Source organism: Belonocnema kinseyi, chromosome 1 (assembly GCF_010883055.1).
Source record: "Belonocnema kinseyi isolate 2016_QV_RU_SX_M_011 chromosome 1, B_treatae_v1, whole genome shotgun sequence".
Taxonomy (NCBI): domain Eukaryota; kingdom Metazoa; phylum Arthropoda; class Insecta; order Hymenoptera; family Cynipidae; genus Belonocnema; species Belonocnema kinseyi.
This window is the reverse complement of record NC_046657.1, coordinates 154,235,948-154,246,675: the sequence shown is the minus strand read 5'-3', so window position 1 is coordinate 154,246,675 and position 10,728 is coordinate 154,235,948.

Here is a 10,728-nt window from a genome sequence, read left to right as displayed (position 1 = left end):
TATGTGAACGGTGATATGCAGGAAAAAGCAGAGGAGATTAAAGAAATGATTGAAGAAAATAAAGAAGAGATTACGATGATAATAGGTGGTGATTTCAATGCGCGAACAGGAGGCAGAGGAGTAAGGGAATGGGGGGAAGAGAAAGGAAGAAAATCCAAAGATAAGGTACTAAATGGGGAGGAAAAAAAGTTGGTAAAGAGCTTGGAGGAGTTGGGATGGCATATCTTAAATGGGAATATAGAAGGGGATGAAAAAGGAGAATATACACGCTCAGGAAGTGAAAGGGGAACGGTAATTTATTATGTGATAGTGGATGATGAGCTAAGAGAGAAGGTTAAGAAACTAGAAGTAGGAGAATATATTGATTCGGATCACTTTCCCTTAATAGTGACATTAGAGGGACAAAAAAGGAATAGCAATATGAGTAAAAGGGGAGCAAATGTAAAAAGTGTAGGAAAAGGTGATTGGTCAAGGGAAGGAAAAGAACAGTTTAGAGAAAAAATAAGAAATATCAAAATGGGAGAGGGAAATGTGGACGAGGAGATGGAAAAAATGAAAGGAGAAATAAAAATAGGATTAGAGTGCACAAATAGTAATGAAGTTAGTAAAGGGGGGAATAGAAGTGAGTGGAATGAGGACTGCAAAGAGAAAAAAAGGAGGTCAGAAAGGAATTAAGAAAATGGAGAAAAGAAAAAAGTAATGGGGAAGAATATAGGGAAAAAAAGAAAGAGTATACTGAATTGTGTTATCAATAGAAAGAGGAAGAGAATAAAAGGTTTAAGGAAGAGGCGGAGAAGGCTAGGACGGAAGAAGTGGTATGGAAGGTAGTAAATAGAGAAAGAAAAAGAAGAAAAAGAGTAAACCAAGATATTGAAATGATAGAATGGAAGAAATATTTTTTGGATTTGCTAGGAGGAGTAGAGAGAAAAGTTGTAAAGGAAGGAAAATGTGGCAGAGAAAGAGACGAGGAAGAGGAAATTTCAAGGGAAGAAATAGTTAAAGTTTTAGGAATAATGGAAAGAATGAGTAGTTACACCAATAGTGAAGAAAGGCAAGGGAGAGGAGGTTAAAGATTATAGGGGGGTGACGTTGATGCCAACACTGTATAAAGTATATGTAACTATTTTGTCGGAGAGATTGAAAATAGAAGTTAAAGAAAAAAAGATCGAGTCACAGAATCAGACAGGGTTTAGAAAAGGAATAGGGGTAATGGACAACATATAAGTTCTGAGCTATCTAGTAAATAAGAGAATTAAAAGGGAAAAAGGGGCAATGATAGCAATGTTCGTGCACTTAAAGGCGGCGTTTGAGTCATTGGACCGAGGCGAAATAGACAAAGTTATGGTAAAGAAGGGGATAAGAGAGGGATTAATAAAGAGAGTATCAGAAATTTTTAGGGAGACAAGAAGCAGGGTAAAGGTTGGAGAGCAAGTAGGAGATAGTTTCTGTTTGGTGAGAGGTATGAGACAAGGGTGTCCTCTGAGCCCACTTTTATTTAATTTATTAATATCAGACTTGGAAGAAGAAATGAGGAGAAAGGGTTGGGGAGGAGTTAGGATAGGGAAGGAAAAGATATATACACTGGCATACGCAGACGACATAGTGTTGATGGCAGAGGATGAAGAAGGGATGGCGGGATTAATTACAGGATTAGAGAAATACTTAGATGGGAAAAAGCTGAACGTAAATGTAGAAAAGACAAAGATAATGAGGTTTAGGAAAGGAGGAGGAAGGAAGAAAGAATGGACAGGGAGATGGAAAGGAATAAATTTAGAAGAAGTCAAAGAGTATAAATATTTGGGATATATCTTGCAGACGAATGGAGATCATACAGCTCATGTAAGAGAAAGGATAAAAAAAGCAGCAGGGGTAATGAAACAGATATGGGGAATAGGAAAACGGAGGTTCAAAAAAAATTGGAGAAGGAGAATGTGGTTATTTGATACGCTGGTATGGCCGGTTTTAGGTTATGGGGCAGAGATATGGGGATGGAAAGAAAGGAAAGATATTGAGAGTTTATAAGAAAGGTATATAAGGTGGACACTAGGGGCAGACTGGAGGACGCCAAGGTATATAGTGAAAGAACCGCAAAGGGATAAGTTAAGTATTAGAGCGGGTAAGAGGGCATGGAAACTTGAGACAAAGCTGAGGAAGGGAAACGGAGGAGAGTTGGTGAGAAAGTGTTTGATGGAGGTAGAAGAGAGGAGAGGGAGGGCGATCGAATTAACGAGGTGGGAAGAAGAAAGGAGGGAGTTCTTTAATGATAGAGAAATAGAAGACGGGACTGGAGTAAAATATGAAGAATTGGAAAAAAGGGAGAGGGACAGACAATTAACAGAAAGATGGGGGGCGATTGAGGAATCAAAATATAATAAATGGTATAAGATGATAAAAAAGGAAGAGCTGCCAAAGTATTTAGAAAAGGGATGGGGAGAGAGAAGGTGGACCAGAATAGCAAGATTTAGACTGGGAAACGAGGTAAGGGAGGGGATGTACTGGGAAAAAGAAGAGAACAGAATGTGTAGAATATGTGAATGAGAGGAGGAAACATGGGAGCATGTATGGGAAGGATGTAGGAAAGGAATGGAAGATAAAGGAAGCTGGCAAGAAAATGTGGTTAAGATTCTAGGCGAAGATGGATTAGGAGAAGAATGGATGAAGGAGTTAGAGGGTACTAGAGGAGCGAATGAGGGAGAATGAAAGAATGCACGTGAAAAAGGTAAATGTGGGTTTAAAAAAAGTGAAAGAAAAAGGAAACGGAAGTCGCTTAGATTAGAAGCGTTAAAATTGTAAGTAATGGTAAAGTAAAAGATAAGTAGACTAAGATGCGTTTGCGTTCTCATGCTCTCTCTCTCGCTTGCACTCTCGCTTTCGTTCGCTCGCTCACTCGCTTGCTAACAAGTCCTAAATTGCGCTATCGCAGGAAATAGAAATAATGAACTAGATATAAGACTTTATGTAAATAGTTGTAAATAATTATATACATAGAAAGGATAAGTTTGTAAAAAATATATAGATTTAAACGGAAAGATTGTAAGGAATGGAAGTCATGTAAACCCTTAGGGGACACATTATGAATAAAGAAGAAGTAATTTTTTTTTATATTTTGAAACCTTTCAAAATGCTTGAAAAGCTTATAAATTTTTTGTTTGAAATCTGAAAAATCTACATTTTGTTGAAAAATTTTTGACGTTCTTTAAAGTTTCAACTTATTTTTTAACTTGTTCGAAACTTCTAAATATATCTTAAATTTATTTCTATTTTTTCAAATTCATAACTATTCAATTGTTATTTATTTATAAACATTTTCTATCGTTTTGAAATATTCCTAATATTCGGCTGAAATTAATTTTTCGAAATAAAAAAATCATTTTGAATTTTACCTATTACATTACCATTTTTTTAAAATGAAAACATTTTTATCTGTTATTCACACGTCAAAATTTAACATTTTCACTTATAAATAACTTTTTTTTAACAGAACAATAAAAGTAACATTGTGGCGCTCTTAGTTTAAGTTTAGCTCTCTGAAATTTTAACGATTCAAAGCTTTCTGTCTCAAACAATTTAGTTTCCAATTGTTTATTTTTTAATATTCCATTTTAAATAGACACTCAAACATTGCAGACTATTCAAAAATTGCTATTTTACTTAATTACAAATGTTAAAAACGGTATATTTTCTACTCAAAAAACAGAATGTTTATAAAGTTACATTCGGAATTTTACGTTTGATTAATTACTAACGCTTTTGAATTCAAGTGGTTCAATTTTTAATGTCAAAATCTGCTAATTGTTTAATTTTAACTGATTTAGAATCGCCCCATAAAATAATTTAATTATTGTTCAATTTCGAATACACAAACTACAGTTCAATTTTAAAAATCATTGATGAATTTATATTTACAGTTGACCAACTTAAAAACGTCTGTTGTCAACAAATTTCAATCGCAAAAGCTTTTAATCTTTTATTAAGTTAGCCTTCAAAAGTGCACTTAAAAATTTTTTAAATGGAAAATGTACCCTAAAAAATAATAATCTAAAATGGAGTATTGTTATGGTAAAAGATTTTAGAATTACACATTGTAAACTTAATGATTTCATGATTGAAAAAGTTAACAATTACGCTTAGCATTTAAGAAAAAGTTGAAATCAAACTTATTTTAAATTGCATTATCTATATTGTGATATAAAATTTTTTAAATTTCAAGTTAATTTCTCATTTTTTTGCGAACACAAGTTGTCTTTGAAATCCTTGAAATCTCCGAAGCCTTTTGAAATCTTTGTAAATTCGTTGAAATCTCTTGAAGTACTTAAAATCTTTGTGAAATCTTGAGATTTCTCTGAATTCTTTTTGAATCATTCTTAATTTTTGTAAAATATTTGAAAACCCTAAAATATTTTAAATATCTGAAATCTTTGTAAAATTTTTTTGACGTATTTGTGAATGCTCAGTTTAAAATTTGTTTGAGAAAACTTTTATGTTAGTTTTAAATCATTGAAAACTTTAAAATCTTCTCGAATTGGTTAAAACCTGATTTGATAGTTCTTTATCTTTGAAATATTTGAAATCTTTTGAAAGCTTTACAATTTTTGGAAATGTTCGAAATCTTTGTCAAAATTTTGGAATATGGTGTAAACGTCATTTTTAAATCTTCGAAATCCTTGCAATCTTGATGAAATGTTCGATATCCTTGGGGAATTTTTGTGAAATATTTTAAAATATTTGTAAATTTTTGTATTCGTTGAAATCATCGAATTCTTTGAAATCTTAGTGTAATATTTTCCAATATTCCAAATGTTGATAATCTTTGAAATCTGGCTTAGTAAAATTGTTGTGAAATATATTTTAAACTAGTAATGTACACTAGGGTGGTCCAAACAACCCCCCCCCCCCCCCCCCTATGTTGTGAGTTTTCAGGAAAAAAAATTCTCTCTAAGTTTGAGCCAAATCCGTTAATATTAGGACGTGCTGCAAAGGCCCTGAAAATCACATAAGATTAACATGGGGTAATTTTGGTTTTCGGAAAACTGGGTTTCAGGTTTCTAGAATTAAACTGAGCTTGTGGGAGATATTAAGAATTCGTTGGAGAGTCTCTAATAAATCATTTTTCATGAAATTACTTCAAATTTGGATACCCCCCCCCCCCCCTTTGTGGAGCCCAAAAAATAATAATTAATTGTTTAAACAAATACTAAATGCTTGAAAAAAAGATCATTATTCCGTAAAATGTCCAATTGTCTAATCAAACGTAAAAAGTCTAACTTTCAATGAGTGATAGCAAAAAAAAATTAAACAAAAATATATTGTTTAGAGAATTGTTAATTAGTTGAGAAATACTTAAAAACGTCCCGCTAGATAAACAAAAAGTAATTTATGGCAAAAAAGGAAAAAACAGAGCATTTATGTGTAAATTTATGGCAAAAATGTCAATTTCAGATTTTTGGGGCATTTTAGTGGCTGCACAAGGGGGGGGGGGGAGGCATCAAAATTTGAAGTAATTTAATGGAAATGATTAATTAGAGACCCCTTAAGAAATTATTAATATCTCCCACAAGCTAAGTGTAAATCCAGAAACCTGAATCCCATTTTTCCGAAAATCAAAATTTCTCCATGTTAATCTCATGGGATTTTCAGGTCCTCTGTGGCACGTCTTTATATTAAACGATTTGGCTCAAACTTGGAGGGAATTTTTTTTTCGGCAACCTCACAAAATCTATGTTGGGGGGGGGCCTTCCCTCTAATCAAAAAAAAACAAAAGTTATGATTTGGGGCCACCCTAATGTACACGCCTCTTTTAAATCGTTTAAATCCATAAAATCTTTGTAAAACGTTCAAAAATCCTTATGAATATTTTAAAATCTTAAAAATATATATTGAAACCTTCTACAATCTTTAGTAATGCTTTGTTATCTGATGCTCAAAACCTTAGTAGTAAAATCCTTTAGATTTTCAACTAATGACTTTTATAATTTGTAAGGTGAATACCACAAAAAAATGTATAATTTAGTCATTTATTACCACTCTTGCCTTAAAAACAAAACACTGGGAAACACGTGTTCATACATGAATCTTTACCACTTTAGCAGGAAACATGAAGTTCTCGGATTCACATATAGTGTTTTGTAATTTTCTCAACTGAAGATTGGAATTTCTGTTGGCGTCTATCAGAGAAAATAAACTCTTTCTCTTTGACTGTATTAATTTGTAGAATATTTATATTAACTTTTATACCTCAATCTATTAATTTCTAGAATTACTTTTATATTACTTGAATATGTCATTATCAATTTTTTTTATTCTGCGTTTTAATACATAAAGTATCAATGTTTGCTATTGAATATACCAATTCTTGTTCTAAAGATATAAGTTTTCATATTCTAATTGTAAAGTTTCGTAATTACGTTAACAATAATTTTTATATTTACACGATTTGCCTAAATCGTAATCGACTATATCAATTATGAATATTGAAATATCAAGCATTATTATGAAATTTCTTTCAGTGTAAAAGCAAAAATTCATTATCACATTCCGGTCTAAAATAATTCTTGGTCAGTTGCCAGTTTCCCGGTCCAGCGGTCACCCTGAATCCTGATATTTCAGAACCAAATTTCTTTTTTCTTGAATGATAATACATATTTCGCTCTCGGTGCCTTAACAATTTTTCATCAAAGAATTAATTAAAATAATATATAGTTAAATAATTCTGACAATTTTCCATTCTTTAAAAGCAAATTCTTCTGATTTGTAAGTCTTATTTTTTTTAATGTATGCAATCACTAGTTGATTTTCGCATTTCTTCAGTTCTTGGTATCAACTTAAACTTTTAGTATCGTAACGGCAAACATTGTCTTTTCACAAGGAAGCCAAGACTGAAGAATCTTGAAAAAAATTATCTTCAAAAAACTAACGTCGCCTTAAAATAGCCAGAATACAGAAATAAAATATTTACTATTATTGATTGCTGTAAAACGTAACCTCGCAAATCGCTCAATCAGCTGAGTTCGCTCTCTGCTCAACTTAAATGGTTATTCACAATAAAATGATGTCTCAATACATCTATGAGAGAATTCGATACCCTGATTGGCTGCGAGAATTACATGGTTGGGAATCTACATTGGCAGTCAGGCTCTCTTACCGCATGTGGATACGATGCAAGAGTGACAGCGCCAGTGCTGCAAATAGATTGTAACATTGATATACGTTAGCAGAGTATCTGTACGTAACTACATGCTATAAAATGGGCGCTACATTTGAAAAATAAACGCTGAGAATTGATGGTTTCTCTATAAAAGTATTCAATGATTAAATTCGATTTCCAGTATTATAAATAATAAACCTTAATCATCTTATTTACAAAGTTCGAGCCTAGACTTGGGGGGGGGGGGGGGGGGGGGGGGGGGGGGGCTGTGCCCCCCCAGGGATGCGCGCCTGATTTAAAGTCACTTTATGAGACTTTTGCCGTTTGGTTGAATTTTGCTTCAGTTTGAAAATGTCAATTTCCGGTAGTAACCCTATAAATAAGAGAGGTTTGAGGAAATAAAGAATATCACGGTTCACGAGGCAGCTGTTTGGTTACATAAGTTGGAACTGGTTCTAGAAAGCCACCCAATACAAAGAAGTTAGTCTTATAAAGGTGAAACGAGTTTGATCCCGCGAGCGTTTCCTGTTATTCCGTAATTCTTCGAAAGTGGCAGGGACCTCTCAGAATAGTATATATCTACAGTCTACAAATCCACTCCATCATATTGACGGAATTCATTAGAATTTAAATTCCTCATACATGATTGTAACTATTTTTATTTTAAATGTTATGGCTAATAAGTAAAGAAATCCTATTAAATTAATAAACATTGATTCAATTAAATATTTATTTAAGTTTTTAATATTTTTAATTTATTTTTGAATTTTCATCATATTGAGTAGGTATTAGTTTTATATAAAATTTCACTTTTTTGATTTTCATGAAATCTTTACGTTTTAAGACCCGCTCAGTCAGAAAAAATGATTTTTAGGAAGGTGTCTGTCTGTAGTCTGTAGTCTATAGGCACAATAACTTTCGAAAAATTTATTAGATTGGATTCTCCTTTAGACCACTTTTTTAAAGCCTAAAAAGAAAAAACGAGTTCATGAATCAGCTATTTTGGATGAAAAATCCAAAAGTGAGCGAATTTTAAAAAATGTTGAAACCATGTTTTTTCAAAATTTGTAACTTCTATGTACGGTTATGCATAGTATTCAGAAGCTTAAATAATTCATCCTCATGATTTTTGAAAGTCCTACAAAACTATCCTAACAACTTTTTTAACTTTGTCGAAAAGTTAAGAATTCAAAATTTGATTGCACAAAAATAATTAAATATCAAAAAATTCCATTTTGTGGTCAAACTATGCAAGTTACGAAAAAATGACCAAACTAAAATTGCGCGCCTTGAAAAGATCTACAAATTTTTTATGAATTGCTTCTAGATACGATGCGTACTTTTTGTTTCTGGTCGTAAAAACAACAGTAAAAATAAAGAAAATTAGATTTTTGGACTAACGACGCAAGCAAGGAAAAGAAATAATAAGAACAAACTTATTTATCAAAAAAGAGCCACAAATTTTTAATAATTATTTTTTTACAGGATGCGCAGTTTTCGTTTTATTCTGACAAAATAACCCTTTAAAAATTAATTTTGCGGACAAACCGACACAAGCTATTAGAAAAATAAATAAACTAAAGTTTCTTTTCCAAAAAGTAGCAAAAACTCCTTCAAATTTGGCATGAATAATTTGTGATAGGACACGCAGTTTTCGCTTTAATCGTGAAAAATAACATTCAAAATTGAAAAATTAAACTTCTCAAAAAACGACGCAAGGTACAAACTAAAATTAAGACTTAATTTGTTCACACCAAGAAGATCTATACATTTTTTATCGTATATTTTTATATAGGACGAGTAGATTGGTTTTTAATTGTAAAAAATAAGATCAATATTAAAAATTTTTTTTTTAAAACGACAAAATATTACATCTTTATTGAATGTAAACAAATGAAATTTGTGGGTAAAATAACACAAGTTGCTGTAAAATGTTTAATAATCATGTTTTTTTTATTACAATGCGCAGGTTTTTTAATGATAAAAATATAACATTCTGGCCGTCAAAGAAGATTTAAATTTTATAAAACCTTAAGTTTAAATATTTTGTGACAAGAATTGTTAATAACAGTGGTTATTGTTAACTTTTCTTATATTTTCGTAAATGGCAGTCATTTGTCCAATAATTTAAAACATTTCCAGTGCAAAAAAAGTTGTATCCGGAAGGGCCAAAATTTAGAATTTTTATCTGAATTGTTTATAAAAACTCAAATTGTTATATTTCATCAAAAATTATTGAATATTTATTATTTTAAGGAATACCTAAAGTTGTTCTGGCTATTAAAGGACATTATAATTTGAAAAAATCTCAAATTTTAATATTTTGCTTAAATAATTATTTATAACAATGGTTATTAAAACTTTCAAATTAGTTTTGTAAGTAAATGCCTATCCTGAATTAATAAGAAGCACTTTTAGCAAAAAATGTTTACTGATCATGAGAATATTAATCCATTTGTTCATAAAATTGGTTTCTAAAACATAAATGCAATAATAAACAAGGTACTTGTATTCTATGAGTCCCTAAAAATTCATTAAAATCAATATAAAGTTTCCTAATCACTTATTAAAGCGTAAAAAATTATTACATGCAAAATTTAAGTTTTTCCATACTTTTAGTAAAAAAATTATAAATTTTTTGTTTGTTTATTTAATAAAAAGCATGACAAAATACACTTTTGAAGTATATCGGTGAAAAAACGCTATTATTCGATCAAAAATACCTAGAAAACTGAAAATAACCATTCAAGAAGGATTTCTAATAGTGACGCAAATGTTAAAAAATTGATTGAATTTGTTATAAACGAATAATTGAATAAAAATGGTTTCGTGGGGATTCGTCACTTGACTTACACTACACTTGAAAAATTTATGGTCAAAAAGAGTTTTTTAGTTGTAATAATAAAAAATAATAAATAATTTGTTATTTTGAAAACAATTTTTATAGACAAATATCTATAGCAGGTATCTTTTATGGAATAAATTAGATTTTTTTCTATGGTATTGATTACACGTTACCTGGAAATAAAACCTATGTATAATATTTGGCCATGAAATAAAAATTAATAATTGTTTAAACTACCTTAATTAAAAAATGCACTATTAGGCTATTTCTTGCTGTACATACTTCATTTTTTTCGATGCAATGAATTGTAAATATTTACCTTTTAAATTTTGAAGAACATTATGATCATAGTAAACGATTTATTATTCTAAACAATAACTGTTTAAACAAATTTTTATCATATAATGTATTTATAAATAAAATACCACTTTTTCACGAAATTAACAGCCAGTTATTCCGCAATGATTTTTCGCTATGAATCGATAACATTTGAGAATTATTTAACCAAACTCAATTAACAAATGCATTGCTTGGCTATTTGTTAGCATTTAAACTTGTTTTTTTACGCAATCAAGTGTTGATAATATGTTCTAAAATGTTTTTTTAATAGTTCTAGAACGATCCACAATTTTTATTTTTAGAAACAAATTAGTTTTTCTTAGAATTAGTTTTATTTCATAATAATATCCCCACCTATGATATACTTGTAAATTTTTCTTATTATATACCATGTGTGGCT